This window comes from Ornithodoros turicata, chromosome 2 (genome assembly GCF_037126465.1).
Source record: "Ornithodoros turicata isolate Travis chromosome 2, ASM3712646v1, whole genome shotgun sequence".
NCBI lineage: Eukaryota > Metazoa > Arthropoda > Arachnida > Ixodida > Argasidae > Ornithodoros > Ornithodoros turicata.
Window position 1 is genome coordinate 63,285,439 of NC_088202.1, and position 22,303 is coordinate 63,307,741.

Below are 22,303 nucleotides of genomic sequence, written 5' to 3' on the forward strand. Positions count from 1 at the left end.
CAAGGCGCCACCAAGAAGACTTACAAGGATGACACAATAGGTAACCTTAAATATTTTAGTGACAGTTAGTCGAACCTAATACTCCAGAAACGGGGTTTCATTTTTCTACTTAGTCTCTCTGCTTTTAAATGTAGGCAAGTAATCGTTCGGGAAGCGCTTGTATTTCATCTGAAAAGTGGGTCAGATGTGTAGCTATTCATGCATCGTAATGCATGACGTCACCGTAAGAACCAAAACTTCTGGCAGCCTGCCCCTCCTTGAGACCGAGAGACTAGGTAGTTCGACGATGAACGTTAGGCGAATATAGCGGATGTGGAAAACGCTTAAATATAATATCCGGATGCTTGAAGTATAGCCATACGTGACGTATGCGGGTGGGATTTGTCATGTTGGAGCATTTGTTGTCGTCACCAAGGGATCACAGTATGTTTCGTTGTTCACTGTCTGCTCCTAGGTATTGTAGGTAGGTAGGTAGGTATCCTAGGTAGGTATGTTCAACAATAGTACCTGGTCATTTCAAAAAAGGAGGAGGATAGCTTCGGTCGGTACAGTCAGTCTGCGGGCTACCAGGTCAGGCGACCCCAATGAGCTTGTGTTGCCTCCTGCGAACTGCACTTGCTGCAATGATATGCGGGTACATTCTGTGCCCATTTTGTGCTTTCATGCGACGGTCAAGAGATACTTCCAGGATATTCGTCTCGAAGTGGGGGGGGGGGGGGGGGCGTAGGGGACAGGTGCACGTGCAGCGTTTCTTGCTTTTCTTTTTTTGACTTTCTGGCCCCAATTTGGGGTTGCATGATTTTTGGGGGGTATTGGGGTAGGGGTGCTGGGAAAATCCCTGGGTCAGTAGGTTTTATACCTTCGCTTAGGGGATGAATGACTAACAGCTACACTTCCTTGATGCAATGCTCCTGGGGGGGGGGGGGTGCCAATCTTTACACAGTTATTATACGTGACTATACGTGTGGGACGCTGGGGCTTCCGAAAACAAGCTACATATTAGAAGACCTGACTTTTCATCTACGGCAAGAGTAGTGAACACAATACAAAGTACAGAATTTTAAGTGAACTTCACTTTTTTTTCATCCCCTCGCCTCGTAACACTCGTGAACAATATTCGGCATATCCAACTGGCTGTCACGTGGACCTCCTTGGGTGGTAGATGTCTAAAAGGCCTCAGATCCACAAGATACGCAGGAATACTGGCACAGATCTGCGCTGTATACTCCCAAGCAGCACAATGTACTGAGTATTGAAGGTTTAAAGTAGCACAGAAGTCATTTTTAACACCCAGTTTTCTTCTTATAAAACTGTTAAGTTTGCCAGTAAGATGCACCATGCGAAGTAATTTACACCACAGAGTCATAATTATCGCAGAAACTGAATTTAAAATATGCCGCAAATAGCGACCGTGCGCAACGGTGCTGAAGAGCAGTACCAGCCTGTGATCTGCCTGGAACCTCGCGCTGACGCTATAAGGACTCGCTCGCTGATTGGCCTAGAAAAATGTTGTCTGCTACCCCGCTGTCGTCTGCTACTCGGCTGTTCGGGGTTCTGATAAAGCCTTTCTCCTTGCTCGGTAAAGCTTCGGGCGCTCCTTGTATCCCCAATTCTCAGGGAAAACTGGCAAAACAGGTTTACGGTGGCAAAGGAACAATGCGCTGACCCCCACTGATCGGCAAATCAGAACGAGTCTCCTTATGCCGTCATCGGTGACGTGCCATCATACCTCCTCATCCTCGTTATAGCTGGAGTGGCGAGTTAAGGGTGAAGGCGCGGAGCTATGTTTATGTGAGTTTTTTTCTGGGAAACAAATTGCACACATCACACCTTTCGCGCTATTCGGTATAATGACACACACACTTTCATCAGATGTCTTAATCTGAATTTTTTTTGGATGGCCCTCTGTACTCCTTTAAGCACAAAAGCGAGTGCAATGGGGGTGGACGGGTAGGTGGTTGGCTTTGAACAGTCCCGTGAAATTACAGAACACTGATAAGACACATACCTTCCACTCCCACTGGACTCGACTTTCAGTACATTGTGCTGCTTGGGCTCGCATACTGGAAGAAATATTGGTCATGCTTTCATTTCGTTTTGCTGGGCAAAAGTAGGTAAGAAATGACGGAAAACGATGTATGTACGAAAAATGAAACGTTCTCGTGGAGATCATTACGGTAGGTGCATCTATACTGCACTTGAGAAGCACACGTGCACGGAACGTCCAGCAGTACAGACCATGCCTGTTGATCATGTAGTAGTTGTGGTGAACTGATAGCTTACCGCACCGGCGTCCTCACGTAATATTTCAGCACAGTGTCTGGAAGCGTTGCTCGCATACATACACCTTTTCGTCGTGTAAGTGATGCCAAAATATACAGCAGTAAACATGCCTTCGCCATATTCAGTTTGATGATGAATAACACAAAGTGGTAATTAATGTATCAATTGCACATCATCGTCATACCAGTTAATTCGAAATTTAAGTGAAGTGCGTTTTAGGATACTGTCGGGAATGTTACACTGTTTCTAAGTGTGCTATTTTCTAAAGTGTATTCCCCAACTTTACAGATTGTGTGCAACATGCGAACGTGCACACTTCACTGTCCGCCTAGGTCAGGGCCTAATAATGGGATCCGCTCCTTTGAAGGTGTCTCACGTAAGGTCAGAAGACGTCCTAGGTAGCCTCTGGTCGCTCAGATGACTTACTTCACGAATTCAAATGTAAACTCGCCGGCACAGAGGTCACCGTTGGAATGGCGCTCAAAAGCTCGAACTCGCCATAATACGAGCAAAGTAACTGACTGACCAACGGCCTCAACACCTACAAAGTAATCTAGCAGCAGTCAGGAGCTTCCGGGTCTGAATACAAACATTGTGCTACCATTAGTCTGAGTGGGCAGTTCCATTGGCAAAATTACTGCCCATACCGACCAAGTGTTTCTGCTCTAATCGACGAAGTGGAAAAGGCAACCCAAGCTAATTCACGTCAATGCATTTATAAATGACCGTACTGGCGCATTTCGTAGTACGGGAGCAACCATCATCGGCATCAGTGAAAACGTCTACGGGGAGCTTCAACTTCAGCTCATTAGGAATTCAGGTATCCGCATTCATCAAGTCACGTCACCATCCCAAACCTTCGGTCGTGTCAACATTCACCTCCGAATGTGTGTAGGGTCATTCCCATAAGTCGAAGTCCACGTTCTACAAGCAGTGCAAACCTAATTAGTTCTCGGCCTCGGCAACGCTTCTGATTTTGGACTGTCACTCGATATATCACCTTCACCTCCATAAGCCACTACAAATTGTACCCTTGGCGATTTTGGTACGGTACTGGAGTCTTCCAACCCCGCTAAGTATTCCCTATATCACTTCAACGGAGCATAAAGTTTGCAAGTATTGTACAATAAATAAATAGTTGATGATAATTTGTTTCTGAATAAACACTTATCTAGTAATTGTTTTGTTTTTTTAATTCTGTGTTAGCACCACGAAGCAACTGTGGCTATGAGCGGAGTGGACAGATGAAGAGAGGACAGTAGAAAGGTGCAAGTGACGGGGGGAGGGGGGGTTAATGTGCGTCCTGGGCCGACTTCAAGGGGAACTGTGCCGACATTCGTCTGCAAAGTATGCCGGAAAACACGGGGATTCAAACGGGCGTCACGTCCCACTCTCAGCGCGGAAGGCGATCATCCTAACCACAATGCCACGGGAGCGGGTCTAGCGAGTACCATCATACGTGCGGTCGACCTCGACCAGAGGCCTTCGCTCAAAATACTCAACAGATCTGCATACAAAAATTTTTTACACTATACTCGTTATACCCTTTCCAGCGGAGTATTCATGTGGCACGCTCACGAATGAGGTGGCGTGATGTAATTAGAGTGTGCGTCGAGGTGCTTTTTGTCGTCGGTGGCACGAAAGTCATTCAACTGCCACGGAATGTCGACAATAGAAAATCTGGGCTTAGGTCTTCAACTTCTCCATATATTCCATAGCAAGCATTAAATGCATCACTTCGCCCTTGCATCTCGCCACGAGCTTTTGCGCGAAGGTCAATTGCAAAGTCTATTTGAAATCCAGGCTTACCAAAAACGCTTTAATGAGACGTCGCGCGAGGTTTGGAGAGCGCAAACATAACAAATAAAATAACAACAACACTCGCTATGTGCGAGTTCAAGATTGGTACCCTGGAAACGGTAACAGAAACGGAACACATGCCACGTTCCCGCATTAACGGACGCGGCAACGGAAACGAAAATGATCAGTTGACATTGAGTTCGGGATGTGGCAAAAACTCATACAACGACTAACACCCTGCGACTGCATGGCAAACGCAGCATGAGGCCGTCGTCAAGCACCCGTCGCTCGCGCGCCCCAGTCAACATCGCTATGACGCAAACATATCCGAAAGGGATCTACACAGTAGACACCAGGCCATGAAGGACTCAGGATGAACTGAACGAACTCACAGTTTCAGCAAGGCACTATGTAGCATCCACAGTCGTTTCTGCAGGTTGGCATTATATTCCGAAGTACGTACGATGTGTACGTTTCATGTTTCCTAAAGCATTTGCTTGGGACAACAACTACAGAGCGAAAGTGGTGTTCATTCCATAAGAGCCGTTCCATTGCCACAAACAGCAATGGAAGCGTGACGAAAGCGAAATTGAAAAGCAGGTATCGGAAACAGAAACTGGAAGTGGGACGATGTGAGCAACGAAATGAAGTGAGTAATGGACGAAGCTACGCTCGTCACCATTCCTTAAATGTAACCATTCGCGGCGGGTCGCCGGTCCATGGCTCTACCAATTAAGCTAAGCTAACACACCTCCCCAACGACTTCCAAGGGTGCGTCATTTGAAGGGACAAACTACATCCACTCACTCACTCATTTCACTTTCACTCTTACATGTTTTCCCACTCACACGCACATTCATACGACGGGACGACGCAAGCGGCATCTGTTGAACACGATGGAAATTGAGGTTCTGAGGCTGGAACACAGAAGAAAGAACAGCACGCAAGCCTCAAGTGCCTAAGAACAATGAAAGAAGGAAGTCACTGAAAAGGTTAGCCAGCTCTAGGACTCTAACCCACATCTTCTGGATTGCCAGATCTTCATTGTTCTTAGGCATTGTTCAGGAACATCAATTTCCATCGTGTTCAACAGATGCCGCTTCCAGGGAATGGGTAGTCTACTAGACGTCCAGACCTGTTCTAACCCTAGACTTTAGGGATAGTGCCCAAACGAGACGTTGACTAGACGTCTAAAAGTCTTACTATTACTTAGACGTCTAAAATTAGTGATTTACTAGACATCTGGTAGACATTTAGTAATCGACGTCCAACTGTAGACGTCTTCCCAGACAACACGAAACTTTGTAGGGACATCCCAACAGGTCCCAACATCCGCAGTCCCACAGGCGATGTGTTTCGTACATTGGTAGGATGTGCGTTTGAAACGCAGCATTTGAAATCCGCGAAATCGCCCTGTGGATGCCACATTGGGACGTTCGGCGATGACCAGTACGGAAAGCGGCGGGAAGGAGGCCACTCGGGCGTCCATTATTGTGATGCCTGTCTGCGAGTCTGCTACGGAACTGTCGTTAGCAATGGCAAGCAAAAGTAAGTATATTTAAACTTTCCGCACTCTTGAACTGCACTGTTATGTGACTACTATTGCATGTGCAGACCCATCGTGACTACGTCAGTCCGATGCAACTGAGATGCACGCTTCCCCATCCAGTGTTCCTCCGCATGCTAACTTTGAAGAGCGGCCGAGGTTGTGGGAGCTTGCATCGTCTGTGTCACATATGTAGGTCTGACAAAACTGTTGAAATTGCTGAAGACGCAGCCGTCATTTATCGATCTCCCAGCTTGTGCAAGGACGTTGCTACGAACCCCACGTTTTGCATCCGGTGTGGAAGGAATGGAAGATGGAAAATATTGCCATTTCGGTTTGGTCAGAGGTGCGCACTGGAAGGATTAAGCCAAATACTACACGAAATTGCGATAATTATGAACGTCAATGGGCTTCCACTGACAAAAGATCAGTTTTGGCCTATACTCTGCCACATCATGTTTGAGAGCAGGTTTCGCGTTCTTGTAATCGTTGCATATTCAGCTGTACATTTAACTCCATTTGTATGGTTGTCTTGCAGTGAGTCGTATTCGCTCCATCTCTACTTCTGCTGTTCCTTCGGCTGCCCAGACCAGAAGTGCAGTTGAACTGCGCCACAGCCTGTACCAGGAGCATTCCAGTTTGTACTATTTTGTTAGTTTGGACCCTTGTTTGTTGTTTCGTTCGGACACTTTCCTTCCACACTCACTGAATTTTTGTTTGAATTTTTGATATAGTCTACGGGCTTGTGGTAGGTCTTGCATTTATAACATTGCTGCATATTCACCTGTACATTTCATTTCTTCTGTATGAATAGTGAGTTTTAGTGGATCGTACGTTACCGCATTTGCGTACGCAAGAGGTAGCGTTGCTGGTTCTGTGCACGCGCAAGACATAGAGAGAGCTTCGCGCATTGCGCAGAACCACCACGCTATTCCTTATGTACGCAAAGGCGATAGCGTACGGTGCATTAAAACTCTCTATTGAATTGCAGTCAGCCGTATTCGCCATACATCCACCTCTGCCTCTGCTCCTTCCTCAGTTATCCAAACCAGAAATGCGCCTCTACGAGGTAACATAATAGAATTTCAGGTAAAATTTTCAGTACCTGTCGTTGCTTACAACATCCTATTTTAACTTTTGTACTGCCTTTTCTTGCTGCAAGTTGCATTATCAAAGTCCGACGCTGCGGTGTGATGCAGAAGGGATTTCATGAATGTTGCAGTTGCATATTATAATGCCCATACTTGCTTATAATGAGCTTAAACTTCTGCTACCTCACCATTTGACCCTTTTCGGGTTGGGAACCTCTTTACAGTTTTTACAGAGGGCAGTTTTAACAATCTATTTGGAGCTTTAAATTTCTTTGGAAGCGGCAGCTGCTATCCTCTGATTTGGATTTTTTAGTGTTTACAGGGAACAGTTATAACCCCGTACAAGTGTTTGTATTTGTTCGAACTGCGATATTTTATTAATAGTCAACATGCTGGATGATGACGAATGTAACTCAAAGGAACAATAAAATGTTGTCATGTTTACTCAAGGTGTGTGCATGTTGCTTGCAGTGCTTATAATACATTATATAGCTTGAAAAGTGGAAAGAACAGCACTAAAAGGGGGACGGGACGAGGGGGAGGGGCTTCTCAGCGATGTCCCATTCATGTCTGATGCACATCCCTCGGGGACATCCACAGGATCTCCCTGAAACATTTCTCGGTGTCTCATTTTTTCATGTTTGGGACAAGTTTAGGCTGTGTTTGGAACATGCCTGGGATGTCCGCAACATCCCCAATGTGACATCCCAGTAATATTTATCGGACCATTTCGTGTTGTCTGGGTTGTAGCTGGCCTTGTATATACCACATATTAGAAATCATCAAGATTTTGTCTATTAGATTTTTAAGAGGTGTGAACACGTTCACACATCAAATAGAGTCACTAAATTATAAGAGGTGGTTCTAAGCTTAGCCTTCAGGCTTACAAAACTGAAGTTCAATTGTTACAAAACATATGCAGCAAACAGTGGCGTAGCCAGACCTCAAAGGTAGGGGGGGCTCGATACGAAAACTCGCCCCCCCCCCCCCCCCGCTGATCCTGTGTCGACAACACACACATACTTGTGCACACTGCAAACTGAGGATTACAAAAGGGAACGAAAATAGTTTATTTAGACGTTCACAGTATGATTACATGTATAGGCTGTCATGACCAATGAAGTGGTGTCACGAGATTGGAAATATGTTGAAAAGCTCATACTTTGAAAACTATTCAAGAGTGCTTCTTAGATAGACGCCATGAACTGCAAGAACTTTCGCGATAGTCACACTGCCCCCCCCCCCATATATTATGTTCTCGGATTTGCACGATTTGTGTGGGTCGGTCCGTGGCAGGTAGGGGGGGCTCTAGCCCCCCCTGGCCCCCCCCGTGGCTACGCCACTGGCAGCAAACTGAATTACTTGATGGCAGAGTTAACATAATTGTGTTGTTCAAATTGTCCGTGAACTGGCCTTGGTGGCTGAGTCTGCAGTGTGTTCACCTTCTGATCCCGAGATCGCCGGTTCGAACCCGGCCAAAAACACCAGCAACTTAGTGCCAGGATAGAAGTTGCTTAGACATGCCATCTTCCGCAAGGGACATTAAATACGGTGTGTTGTGTGGTGAGCTTTCATTGCACACTCAGGTGGGCTGTCCATAGACCGACTGCTGTGGCGTCGCAATGTAAACCCCTATTATTATTAAGTCTTCCATGCTGGTATCTGTCCACAAGAGTCGCCACAAGAAATCTAAAAAATGTAGCCAAATGCAGAAAGAGGGTCATCCAAAAATAAGTTTCCCGATATTTGTTATTCAAAGGAAACACCACTATAGGACAAACTGAATGGTGCAGTAGTTGGGTGTGACATCCCGGCACTGCAGACGTTGGTTAATGGAGTGCCGTTCACCTATGTGTCAGGCATTCAAGAATGGATGTAATATTTCCGAGTACGTCTGACTATCCTAGTAAGTAAGAGTTATCCTACTTTTCGTTAAACAAAAAAAAAAAGTGCTTTAGAGAATATCCACTGACAGTTAACATCTGTTTATGCAAAACACTTTACAGGCATTGAAATGGTGTGTCCTCTATACAGGGTCGTGAAAATCTGCACAATGAACAGTACAGTGGGAGATCAGCTATAACACCACGAAACAACGTTTCTTTTCTGAAATTCCGAGAATTGTTAACGGAGACTGGCGGGTCACTGGTACTGCACTCTGATACTAATGGGAACAAATTTCCTTCAGCTTGGTCAACGAAAGTTATGCGAGATGGGGGCCACATTTGCTCGGTAACGTTCGTAAAGAACAACGAATGAATGCAGCTTGCATTTTCCTTCAATGGTATCAAGACGGTCAAGATGAATTTCTTGGAACAATTATTATTAATGAAACGTGGGTGCATCATGCAAGTGCTGAGACAAAATACCATAGGAAGTCATGGTGGGTGCCCGGTGAAAGCATTCTGAAGGAGGTCAAACTCGCGTTTTCGTCTGGAAAGGCTATGCCGACAGAGTTTTAGGACTATCGTTGTGCGCAACTTGTAGATTATCTCACACGCACAGTCACAGTAAATGCAGATGTACTGCGAAATCCTGGGTAAGCTTCAAACTACAATGAAACAAAAACGCACAGGACTTGGAAGGGTGTAGCATACCACGTCAACGCTGTCTGCACTCGTCTTGAAAGACTCGAGATTTGTTCCAAAATTCATCTGGAAATTTGCCAAAGAGAGAAAAAGTACACAAGCGAGCTGGTACAACGTTGAAGTAGGAAGCATCACCTTGAGCATGATGAGAATGAAGTATACAGGAGACACACAAACGTGAGCTTCCTTTTCGTGAGCTTCCGGTATACTTCGTTCTCCTCATACTCAAGGTGATGATTCCTACTTCAATGGAAATTTGCCCAATTTGCTGTTCCATCTTCCTCTCAAAGCGCCTCTCGGCAGTCACGTACCAATTCGCAAGTGATCATGAAACACAAATTGATCAGGTGAAATGCCTCACTTTGTAAACAGGACATAGCATGGCACAGACAATACAGTACTGAATACTTGATATCACAGCACCAAAAATGTTCAGCTAAATAAAGTGACTATATTAGGCAGTAACGTTGAGCTCTAATCTGTACATGATTTTTTTCAATGTTATGCTATAGATTTATTATTTTGTTCACAGCAGAGGAACTTTTGTTGGATGATCCTCATACATGAAGGAAATTCCTTATCCTGTTACTTTCCATCACACATGTGTGAAGCAGCAAGTACAATCTGTTTGCAAATGATCATACTGAGGTAAGAAAACGGGACTCTGTAACAACTTTCAGAAACTATGCACGAATGGACCACATTAACTTTGTCTAATTATATTATGACCAAATGGATAGTATGTAGTCTTTCATGCTATGTGAGTTGTATGCCCATATACTGTAACAAAAGATCAGTCAGATGAAGGCAGTCTGACTGAGATAGGTAGATAATTTAAATAATGTCCATACATATGATGATCCGAGTTTTTTTGGCTCACTGGCATACATATATATAGCATCCACAACTAGAAGACATTACCAGAATCTAAGTGCTGTGAAGTAATATTTTATTTTACTGAATATATATCTTTTTTCTTAACGAACGCCCGCATTTGTTCTGGCCAATGTTTCTTGAACTAGCGTTCCTGATGGCGTTACCGTTGCTGGTAAATGTACGTCAGTAACTCCCCTGCAGAATACTACGCTACACCAACTTAAAGAAATCAGCAACTAAATTATCGAATCACTTAAATGTCAATAAAAAAGTCGACGACTCCGACGAATCGTTCAGCGCAGCACTATAAACCAATGCCCCATAAACATAGAAGCACTTTGCACGTACTGTGGGCAGCAGATGGCAGATGTTTGTTTACTGCACATAACATTTTCTCACAAGCTACACAGCTGCAGCAGTAAAATGGAATCTGACGTGACTCACGGATTTCAGGACCCTTAAAAAAATCTTGAAACTGCCCATGGTATCTCTTTGAAACCGCTGAACAGGCAATACGGTACATATTAGGCACACCTGCAGCTCAGTAGCAAAGACACTGATAAAATGTTTGCAAAAAGAACAGCGATTTTCAACACACACAGCACCAAAATACGACACTCGTCACTCGTCGCTGCAACGACGATGGCGATGGCATAATGATGATGATGTTGGTGTCACTTCCGCTGGATTGGCATATGTGTTATTTAACATTTAACCTCCGCCACCCAATTATAATGAACGACCACATAAATTAAAGAATATTACAAAAAATAAATTTATTAATAAAAATAGTACTCAATAAGCACGAGCTAAAGCAATGTCAATGACGTCTGCCCGTCTACCCAATCACCATCCACCACCATCCATCCATTCATCCAACCAGTTCGAACCTGTTCAGTTTCAGTTCAACGTTCAACCGTTGAAACTTCAAAGCCCTCCGGGCGCGCAACGGGTAGCAGTTGGGTCATGGCGGCTGCACTCCACTGGTTGTTATACGGAAATCTTTCAAAGTTCCAATCTCCCGCACGTTTTGTCTTGCAATTTTTGAGCATAGCGAGAACGTACGCCGTGCTGTCCAGTGATAAGAACTGTTGAGCGCAGCAGAGCTCCCAGAGTACACTGTGGTGGATAGCGTTTCTTTGTTCTCTGGCTTTCAAGTTTAGGGGTGAGTTCAGTCTTCATTAAAAGTATGTCCCTGTTTCTGTGTACCAAATCCCATGTAGTAGAGATGCGTGGCATAATATTGGAATATCGTTTCCTTTATCTATTTCGGCTTCGTATCACCGATTGAAGCACATTGGAAGTGTGGGTTGACCTGACTGCATTTGCATTCAAAGTAGTGATTAACGTTGTATGTTCGGCAGTACAATGTTTCAGTAAGTGCCTTGGTCCGTCTTGGTGCTAAAACAAATACGGTATCACTAATTAACCATCGAGATTCACGAGTTTTCGATGACTTGAAGTCTTGAGTAAACGAAAGTCGACAGTTACGGTTTGCAGGGCGGACACGCCGGAACATAAATGCTGGTTAGTTCATTGTCATGTCAGCCCGACTTCGGTTGTTGCATTTTTCGCTGGTAGTGCACACACTGCACACTTACACACACTGAAACTTTTGCGCAAGTACTTTTGTTTGCATATCATGGTTTCATAGCAACTGCATTTTTCTTTTGATAGCTGCTTGGACTACACTCTAAAATCCGTACCTCTTAAAACCCCCTTTTATAAGGTACATTTTTGCAAAAATGTACCCTTTATTTTATGCGGTACGAAAGCGCCTAAAAGGTACAGCACTTTTAAGGTGCTGCCGTCTAAGAGGTACGCCCGTCTAACTGGTACGCCCGTCTAAGACGTACAGCCGTCTAAGAGGTACAGCCGTCTAAGAGGTACGCTCGTCTAAGAGGTACGCTCGTCTAAGAGGTACAGCCGTCTAAGAGGTACAGCCGTCTAAGAGATACGCCCGCCTAAGAGGTACGCTCGTCTAAGAGGTACAGCCGTCTAAGAGGTACGCCCGTCTAAGAGGTACGCCCGTCTAAGGGGTACAGTTGTCCAAGAAGTATACAGTCCACACACAACGGACAGGAACATATTTGTGGTGACATAATTCGTACGCGAGGTATCGCACGCACAGCAAATCGCACGACGTGCATCATGTATTGTGTGTTTATACTTTGATATCGGTAGTGGTAACATACACTCGCAGAAGTGTGCACCTGTAACATACGCGAATGTGACCAACGTGTTGCAAGCACGTGCGGGATAGAGACAAAAGGCGACCTAATACTGAACCGCTCTTTATTGACATTCAGCGATTTCAGCAGCTGCGAAAGCCATGGCTTTCTGTACGGCTTCGTTGTCGCCCACAACCAGGGGCGGATCTAGGATTTTTCTGAGGAAGGTGAGGGGGTCCGCTATGGACAAGTGCCACGTGGATGCTGGGATTGGTCCATTGAACTCTATGTTCAAGTCTGGAATCGAGGGAGGTCCGGACCCCTCCCCACCCCCACCCCACCCCAGATCCGCGCCTGCCCACAATCTATATTTGCAGCAGGCCTATCAATTGGTCAAAAGCAGCTGGGTATGACAAGTTTCTTCTTTTTTTTTTTAAGTAGCAGCAGGGCAGCACAAACTCGTATAAGCATGCCCGACGGTTCCAGCTGCACAGCCTGTCGGTCACTACACCAAACAAGGCTCTCCTGCCCGAAAAAGAGTTTCGGTCCCGCGGAGAGACTACCTCTTCGGGGACGCTCTGGAGAGGAACGCCGCAATTAGTTCGTGTTTGTGCCTTCCAAAAGAATTTTCTCAAACAAAGGTAGCACTCTACGTACCGTTGATATCAGGTCATACTTCGATTTTCTTTTTTTTTTTTTTTTTACGTAAGAATGCGTCCACATCGACGAACGTCGGCGATTCTTTTCCTTCATGGCTGAAAAAGCCGCCAGGACGTTGGTCATCTCCACCATTGCTTGATCAAAGGTTTTGCGGAATCTGACGTCGAATTATAGTATCCGCTAAGAAACAAATGAAGTTTAGATATTAGAGATAAAACTACACTGTCGGCTTGAGCAGTAACAGGACAGCAAAAGCGATCACTTCCCCAGATTTATTTCAATCGTATTAATAATTAGTGTTGACAAACTAGATTACTGACATGACAAACTACATCCCTACGCCGTTAAGTGAAGACGTCATTGACCCATGGGTGTTTTTCCGACTGGTTACTCTTGGTGCCTGACTTTTCAGCAAAGCAATGTGTCAAGGCGATCAGATTTCGCTCAGTATAGGATTATAATTTTATTCTTTACTTGGAGAGCTGGAATCGAAAAAATCCATTGGAGGTGGCCATGTCATGGGGTAGTACCGTTCGTTATATTGACGGGAGGTACATTGGCGCGAAGACTTGTCTTAACCAGCGGAGCGCTTGTCATTTGGTGCTGATAGGCAGCTGGAAGCGAGGTTGGGATTATCCACCATCCCCATGAAGGGAGGGTCGGTACACACAGTGGATTAGTTCGCGTTTCGGCATCTCCGTTGTGCGTACTGACCCTCCCTTCAACGGGATAGTGTATCATCCCAATCTCGTTTCCACCTGTCTATCAGCGCCCGATGACACGCGCTCCGCTGGTTAAGGCAAGTGTACGCGCCACTCTATATACATCGAAAAAATTGGTTGGGATCTACAATATGGTGGCCGATGGCAGCAAATCTGCCTGCTAGCGACAGTGGCGGTCTCCTGTGGATGACGTCATGTGAATAAACCTTATAATATTTGACGTGGTGATACAGCTCTTGCTTTGTATTGTCTTTTATAATATACACAGTGTTTATTGTACAGAAATTTTGCACCAAAGTTATTAGAGCAGCACAGTTGTTGTTTTAGCGTAATGCAGTGACGGAAGTGCTTCGCCAATCATGGAGTGCTTCGCACTCGCCTGCTCGACCAGGTAAGGTCGTGCATCACGAGAAAACGGCTGTCACATTGATGTACTTTCACTAGGTGTCTTTCACAGCGACAGCTGTTACAAACTCGTTTCCCTGAGATCCTGGCACCGTCCACATCAGGTAGTCACGCACAAACAGATTTTCAGCTGTTTCTGCAATTCGTGTTGTGTAGCTGTAACAGTCCTGTGATTTTTGTACGTGCAGCTTCTTTTCTTTATGTGTCTCTCAGATCAGTGTTGATACAGTTTTTGCTCTTATGTGGCGAGACAAGCATCCCGTGAAAGAGTGTGCATAGCAACTAAACAAACTAGTTAGAACTAGCAGGCTACATAAAGCTTTCTGACATGTTTTGTTCAATTTTCTATCCACAGTGAGTCATTCGAGGCAGTGCTGCAGCACCAAGAATCACTCATTGGAAGAAAGGAATGAGGTGGCCTTCGACACCCTGCTGCCAGTACAACACTCATCAGTCAAAACACAAGACACCTGCTTGGCAGCAAAGTGAATCCATTTTGAGACTGAGTTTTGTACCATAGACTTCGTGTGTGGTTTACTGTGGTTCATGCTGAGATCCATGTTGCTATCAATTACGTATATCACATTTCTGCATGAATGCATGCCAGGACGGTAGCAGGACTAGTCATGGTCTAAAGTACGTCTAAGGGTAGCTAAAGTAAGGTACAGGAAATGTATAATCCTAGACCTGTCGCCTGAATTGAGGGATAAAATTGGTCTAGTTGTAGACTTCATGTCTAATACATGGTTAAGTGTCTGACCCTGTTACAGGCATCAGGTCAAAAGAATGTCTAAATCTCGGCTAGGTACATAGACATCGGATGTCTAGGGCTAGATGGCTAGGTGGCATAACGTTAGACGTGTTATTTGACGTCTAGTGGACGGATACTTGACATTTGGTCTAGTGCCTAGATATTCTATAGACATTCCTTATCTCTTTTTTTTAGACGTCATTTAGACGTCTACTAGCCCACCATGTGCTCCCTGGGTTGCGTCGCCCCGTCGTCAGTGCCGTGTATTTCAAAGGGAGTCTGGCCATTAGGAGGAGCCTAAAAAAGAGGCTCGACCTGTCAATCAAACTTAGGCGCATTATATTGGTTACCGTTTTTCATGGGAGCTGCCATGACACCAAATTTTCTCCAAGATGGAGGATGGTGCTTGGAACGGCGAAGCCATAGGGCGAAGCGGAGATTTCCTGACAAAAAATTTTCACAGACTACTTTAATTTCATACAGTGAGTATATATCATCATGTACGCATCTGCAAAATCAGCTTCAACTTTCGCTCCGCCATCATTATTTACGCGAAAATGGGATGTTTCGTCGCTAACGTTAGGCCTAGTTAAGACCGTGATACCAAGAAAATAGCAAGAAGGACGACCCTTATACGTAGGATTTTGCATTATATAATTGCATTTTATTTATACGTACATCTCTGCTCATTTTTGATTCGATCTACTTACATTGCGTGATTTAAAGCTTCATACCGGCTAGTCGTCTCCCTGTTGAAAAATCTCATATGTGATGTTGTGGGAATCTGGTGTGAGATCTCATATCATACATCAATGTAGGTTCTCATATTCCATATGAATATAGTACCTCACATCCCACATCAATATAGGACCTCATATCCCACATCTGTATAGAATCTCACATTAGTATAGGATCTCATAAAATTATAAGATCCCATACCATATGCGAGTGGCTTGAGTTTTGCTGTCTTAGCACATAATATGAAGATGACCTCAACAGTGTCACATATGTACTTAGTTTATTTTCATACGAATTTGTATTTTAGTTGTTCAGGTCGTTTAGCATAACTCTCATGTGAGTCCCGGAGGCACCTTTCCGAGTTACTTGCAAACTGATTCGCTTCTCCCTCTCCTCCTGAGTCTCCTGTTGGATCACGAATTTCTGCAGTACGGTCGACACTTGATGTACATTACGCATGACCAATGCGTTTCATAGGTATGCAACATTGTGGATCCTCGTCTTATAACTCTGTCATGTGTCTTGTTTATATGTGCCTTCCATGATACTTAATATACCATGGTAGCAAATTGTGTGTTAAATTTCACTGTGCTGAGGCTTGTATGGAATCGTGTTGTGTATAATTCTAATAATATAGATATGCCTTTGGAAGAGCCTTACATTTCCTTGCAGTTCTTTTTATGCTGACACCAAATAGTTCAAATTAATATTACCAATCAACAAAACGTTAAATAACAAAAATCAAATTAGGAAAATTTTCATTCACTGTCATTTTCACAGGAACGTGAAGCTTAAAATCTAAAGTTACTGCAATTCGAAGTGTGTTTGATATTTTTTTCTCAATATGCATTTTTAAGTGCCATCCACTCAGTACTGGGGAAATATAGGGCCCCAGGGTTCATTCTAGGAAATATGTGGCCACATATAGGAAATTATGATCTCATGAGGGGCCAGTATAGTCGCCACAAGGGTAATATGGGTTCCCATAAAAGGCTGGTGTGGGAAGTATAGGGTCCCATAAAAGACCGATGTGGGAATTATAGGTTCCCATAAAAGGCTGATGTGGGAATTATAGGGTCTCATAAAAGGCTGATGTGCGAATTATAGGGTCTCATAAGTCTCATATCGATGCTCACATCAAATCAATATGGGACATGTGAGATCTTACATGTCTCATACAGATTCCTACATGTAATAATGTGGGACTTTGTGGGATTTTTCAATAGGGCTGCTAATCACTTCTGCCAGCAACCATTTCTGCAATTCTGAGCCTTCCCAACATGCCTCTCTCCATGCAGATGGCGTTGATAAAAGTGGGCTAAATCCGTCGTATTGGTCTGTCACCAGTGATATCCGTTTCAATCCGTATCAATCGAGTTTCTCCAAAATGGTGGCACCCAGTAAATAAGGGTGAGGTATAAGTACTGGATGGCTGTAATAATAGACAACTGTACTTCGACCTGTGATTGGCTAGACACCTCAAAAAGTGGGTGGAGCCTCAGGCATAGGCAGGTCCTATTAATGGCCAGACTCCCTTTGACATACACGGCACTGCCCGCCGTATGAATGTGTGTGTGAGTGAGAAAACATGTAAGAGTGAAAGTGAAATGAGTGAGTGAGTGGACGTGGTTTGTCTCTTCAAATGACGCACACTTGGAAGTCGTTGGAGAGGTGTGTTAGCTTAGCTTAATGGGTAGACCCCTGGGCCGGCGATCCAAAAGGTGTGGGTTCGAGTCCTACAGTGGCTAACCTTTTCAGTGAGTTTCTTGTTTCATTGTTCTTAGGCACTTGAGGCTTGTGTGTCGTTCTTTCTTCTGTGTTCCAGCCTCAGAACATCAATTTTCAACCACTGCATTCTGCTCGTTCTGAAATTTTAGTACGCCATATGCTTCTGTCTCGTAAGCACATGCTTTTAATCTGTGCGACGTGCTGGTTGTAATACACGTCCATCATATCTATTGAAAAGCATTTGAAACCTGACATATCTCTACGTCCCTTAAAACAATCGATTACCTAAAGCAAATTGTTTACCTCGAAAGGATCATTAACAACTAATTATTCTAAACCATTTCTTAATTGTCCTTCTGACTTCTATTCTTCTTAACGTTTGGCAAGGAGCATTAAGCAAGTTTCTAAAAAGCGGTTTAGAAAACTAGGTGTTAATAATCCTCTCGAGGTAAAAAATTCCATTCAGGTAATTGACTTTTTTTAAAGAGATAGGTACAAATTTGAAATGTTTTGAACTACATGTGATAGACCTATGTGTCTAAGACCTAACTGTAGACTGTAACCTGTGTCTAGACCACGACCATCTCTATAATACACGACCATGACACTCGCCCGTTCGCCAATGGGACTTCCGTCCGCGCCTCGAGGAGCGGAAGTGCCGTATTTACGCGCGGAGCGCAGCCAGGGGCGCCACTTGCGGGACCCAGAAGAGCGCCTGTTGTAGCTCAGCTGTTTGCAATATGAGTGGTCCTTGTGGCTAATTCTTCGTGTGTACATGTTTGTGTATTGTCGCAGGTTCTCTGTTCATGTAGAGCTAAGAGTTCTGAAACTAAATACTCAGAAATAGGCTGTGCCCTGAAGCGTAGGTGGCATGTAAAACTGTGAAACTCGCGCACTCTGTGCCGTACCTCTACACATAAACTTGGCAGCAGCACCTTGTGTGTTGGGCCAGTTATCATGCGTTTATGATTGTCAAACGCAAGCGCGTTCAGACTTTACGTTTCACGTGAGAGGCGTTCCGTGTTAACATATACAGGGCAGTTACAGGGAATGGGTGAATGCGACCGTAAGAAGAAATTGTTCCTGACAAAGAGATGACTGACACCTGTTACGACGTCCAACAGAATTTGTTGTATAAGCAAGCACTTCAGTTTTAAATCAGGAGTTGCTTGTTTTGTTTTCCTACTTATTGGTCCCTTTTTATTTTACTTTTACACTTTTTTTTTCTTCTTTTGCGGTTTGCCATTACAATGCTCTGCTAACCTTTATTATGCTGTTCGGATAGAAGCCACTCTGAGAATTTTTCTTGATGGTGGCTTTTCTGCGACGCTACCTTTTGGTGTCTTTTTTGTGTTCGTTTTGCACTACTGGGAGATGCAAGGCTGTGTAAAATTCGTGATCACTAAACGTAGGTACCGTAGCCACGGTGCCACGTCTGAGAATTTTGCGCTTTGCGCCGATGCTAAAGTATTCGGCCTTGAAATGCCGAGAACCCGCAGAGTTCGAGCTAGCATGCAGGCGAAAAGCGATTTTAGATGGAGAGTTTTTTGCTGTTGTTGCAGACCATGGTCACGGCTGATTACTTTGTTGTACGAAGTATCTTCATCAAATTTAATGCAAGCCTTTGCTCATCGGCACCAGTGAAGATGCTGTTCTCCTTTGCGAATCTGATTGTACGGCCGAACACAAGAATCCTAAGTGATGCAGTCAAAAAATTCTAATATTAAAATTACCTTGATAATCTAACAAATAAATGCTATTTTTCCTTGCTGACTTGTTGTTGTGTTCATCGTTATTTCTGTAATTCCAGATGACATCTTCATCACAGTATTTATGGTACTAGTTACGGCATTTAAATACTGTATATTTTATATTTAAATATTCTCCTATCGAAAAGTATTTATGAAGAGTATTTAAACACCCCTTTCAACAAAGTCTTTTGTATTTATATTTAAACTACTCAAAAAATGCATTTATGTCCACCCCTGGTCGGAGGCCACGGTTCATTATTCGTTTTTTTTTTTTTTTTTTTTCAGAGAGAGATGCGTAAAAGGTACTCAGCTATATTAGATAAAACTATTTATGGTACACACTGCCATCCAAAAAGTGCACCCTATATGAAATGGAACAATCGCAATTCGCAATGAAGTTACTTGTGTCAAGACGCCGCGATATATTTCGAGCCACTTCTCCCGTAAGACAGCCTTTGAGCGGAACTTGTGGAATGAAATACTTGTGTTCGACACTGCTTTCTTCGGCTTGCAAAGCGGGACGGTGCAGTACACCATGTGCACCATGCAGTGCACCATGCACAAACCATGCACTGGAGACAAACACTGTCCACCGCGTGAAAAATAGCAAAAAAACAAACGCGAATGACGGCAACAACGGTATCCGCATAACATGCGTCGTCTGCCGAGGGTCCCGTATTCAGCGCCACAAACGCGCGGCGGCCGCGTGGCGAAACTACATCAGTGGCGCTGGGCCTAGGTGCGAGTGTGATGGTCGTGTATTATAGAGGTGGTCATGGTCTAGACATAACTAGATGTGAATTACAACCTACCGTCACACATATTAAAAAAAATGCGCCTACGATAGCAGAGAAACATATGAACCACTGAAATTCCAGCATGGGCTTGAATGCAGTATTGAGGAATTCCGACTGTTACTAGATAAACACTTAGAATATATGTTTGTCGAATTAAAAAAAAAAATTGGAATTCATAAGACACGTCTTATATCGGTTACAAAGTTGCATCGACTCTAAGCAGCTTAGGTTCAGCATGACACAATTGTGACACAGGAATGGTTGGCAAAGGGAACGGTCACCTAATAATTAGAGCTTTTAAGTACGTGAGTGATTTTGATTTTCACTAAAAACATAAAAAGGGACACGACAAATTCAGGACATCATCGAGAAAAATGCCCCAGGAGTTGAGTTCACTTTTGAGGTCCCAGAGGATGGTAAAATAAATTTCTGCACCTTCTCATATCCCGACAAAACAACAGGTTCGGTAGGGAGCACAGGGATGGTATCCAATGTATTGCTCCATAGACGAAAACATGCTGGGCGAACGCAATGCATCCTGGACAGGTCCTGGTCACACATCACAGCAAACGTCAACGCACACGTGACCTTAAAGCGCCCGTGATCGGCGGCGAAACCGTTTATAGACAACGCGTTTGTTGTTTCTGACCGACGTTTTGGATGAATTTTTTTTAGCCGATAATCTCGTAGTAAAACGCACAGTTTTGTACATAAGGCCTCGTACTGTTGACGACTTCCAAAGATGTGGTGACGACCGCGCGTTAAGACGCACTGAGCCGATGCGACGTACTTAAAGTGCCACTCTGGACTAGGAAAACAGCATTTATTCTATACGCGATTCTGTACGTGAAATTTCAATCCTGTTTACGAACATTGTGCATTTCTGTCAACCTTCGAAGATCTGCTGAGCCTCCACGAGTTTCGATGACGCGAGGAGCGGGTGACGTAATCACAAGCCCACCAATTGCAATGATGGAGAGGCATTTGTCTCCTAGCAACGACGCCGCTGTCCGGGGAGGGTCACGTGGTGGAGAAATCACGTCACGCCGATCGAAAGTGGGGAAAATGGGAGAGATGTCTTCTCGCTCCTTCGTGTTTTCTCGAAGGTCGGAGCGGTCGGATGATATGTCACGTGGGGTTCCACTAACGGGGTACAAAAAGCGAGCCCCCAGAAGACACGAAGGGCAACAACGTTGCCAAATGAGAGCAGGGTGCTCCGTCGGAGCCTAACATGACGTCACAGTTTTCAAAAATAAAAAATAATTTCCTCTAGCTTTCACATCACGTAGAGCAAAAATATTTTGCAGGAATGTAAAGTAAGACAAGAAGATTTCAGTAATATAACTTTGGTAGGATTCTGAAGACAACATATTTAGTCCGTATTGACACTTTCTAAGGAGAAATGGACTACCATGTGGCGGAAGAAGCATCGCATAGTTTATACTGGCAAAATACGTTCATCTCTTGGCTTTATGCTTGCGGAAATTTGTCGGCAAGCGGTAAAATGACACGTAAACAAAGTCACATCACCTCAAAATTACGTTTTCTATGATGTGTGACCAGGACAATGTGGCGGTTTTACAAAAAACACCCGCTTGAGGGTAGCTACAAAAATGGCGGATTCATGTCACCCCTGTGGTTGGGAGCGTGGCGGACCGTGGACAACAATGAGGATGGACCCGCGCATGGAGTACCCACTCCACAGTTTTACCGGAGCCATCCTAACGTGAGACCACGAACAGTTGCCTGCTGGGACATTCCATCATCGCCGGTCAGGACTGATGTCGAGGAACACAATGTCATTTACATTTGGAGCGAACGATGAACACCGTGTTCGGCCCGTGTTACCATCCCAAATTTGGCAACCTTCTCGCAAGTCCAGCACCGACGACACGCTGCCGTGCAGCCTTGAAGTCCCTCTACCATTAAATGACCGACCGCTACGATAGCTCTGTGACACGGCAACAGATCGAGCCTGATGCTGTCTGCGTATCCACAACCTCAACGGTCCAGACCCACTGCCACGACTCACATCCGTGCATTGCATTCAACATCCTGTGCTCGTTCCCGAATGGCTTCCTGAGCTCGTCAAGTGGTCTGTTGAATACTGACTTACTGACAATCTCCTGCAAAGTACAACGAACCAGCACACACGCGCCTCACAGCCTCATCAACCTTCACTTCTGCCCGATGTTCACCGCACCCCGGCGCTCTTTCACTGCCGGCCGCGACATTTGAGCTTGCGGCAGTCGCGTCAACCGACGCCACGGCCCGTTTCAGCCGGCGTCTCGGCATCACACCACGACTCGGAGCTTCGACTCCCGTGCGGTCGCGGCACCCCAGTACCACGACCTCGACAGCGCCTCACTCTCTTCCCCGCTCTTCTCGGGCTAACT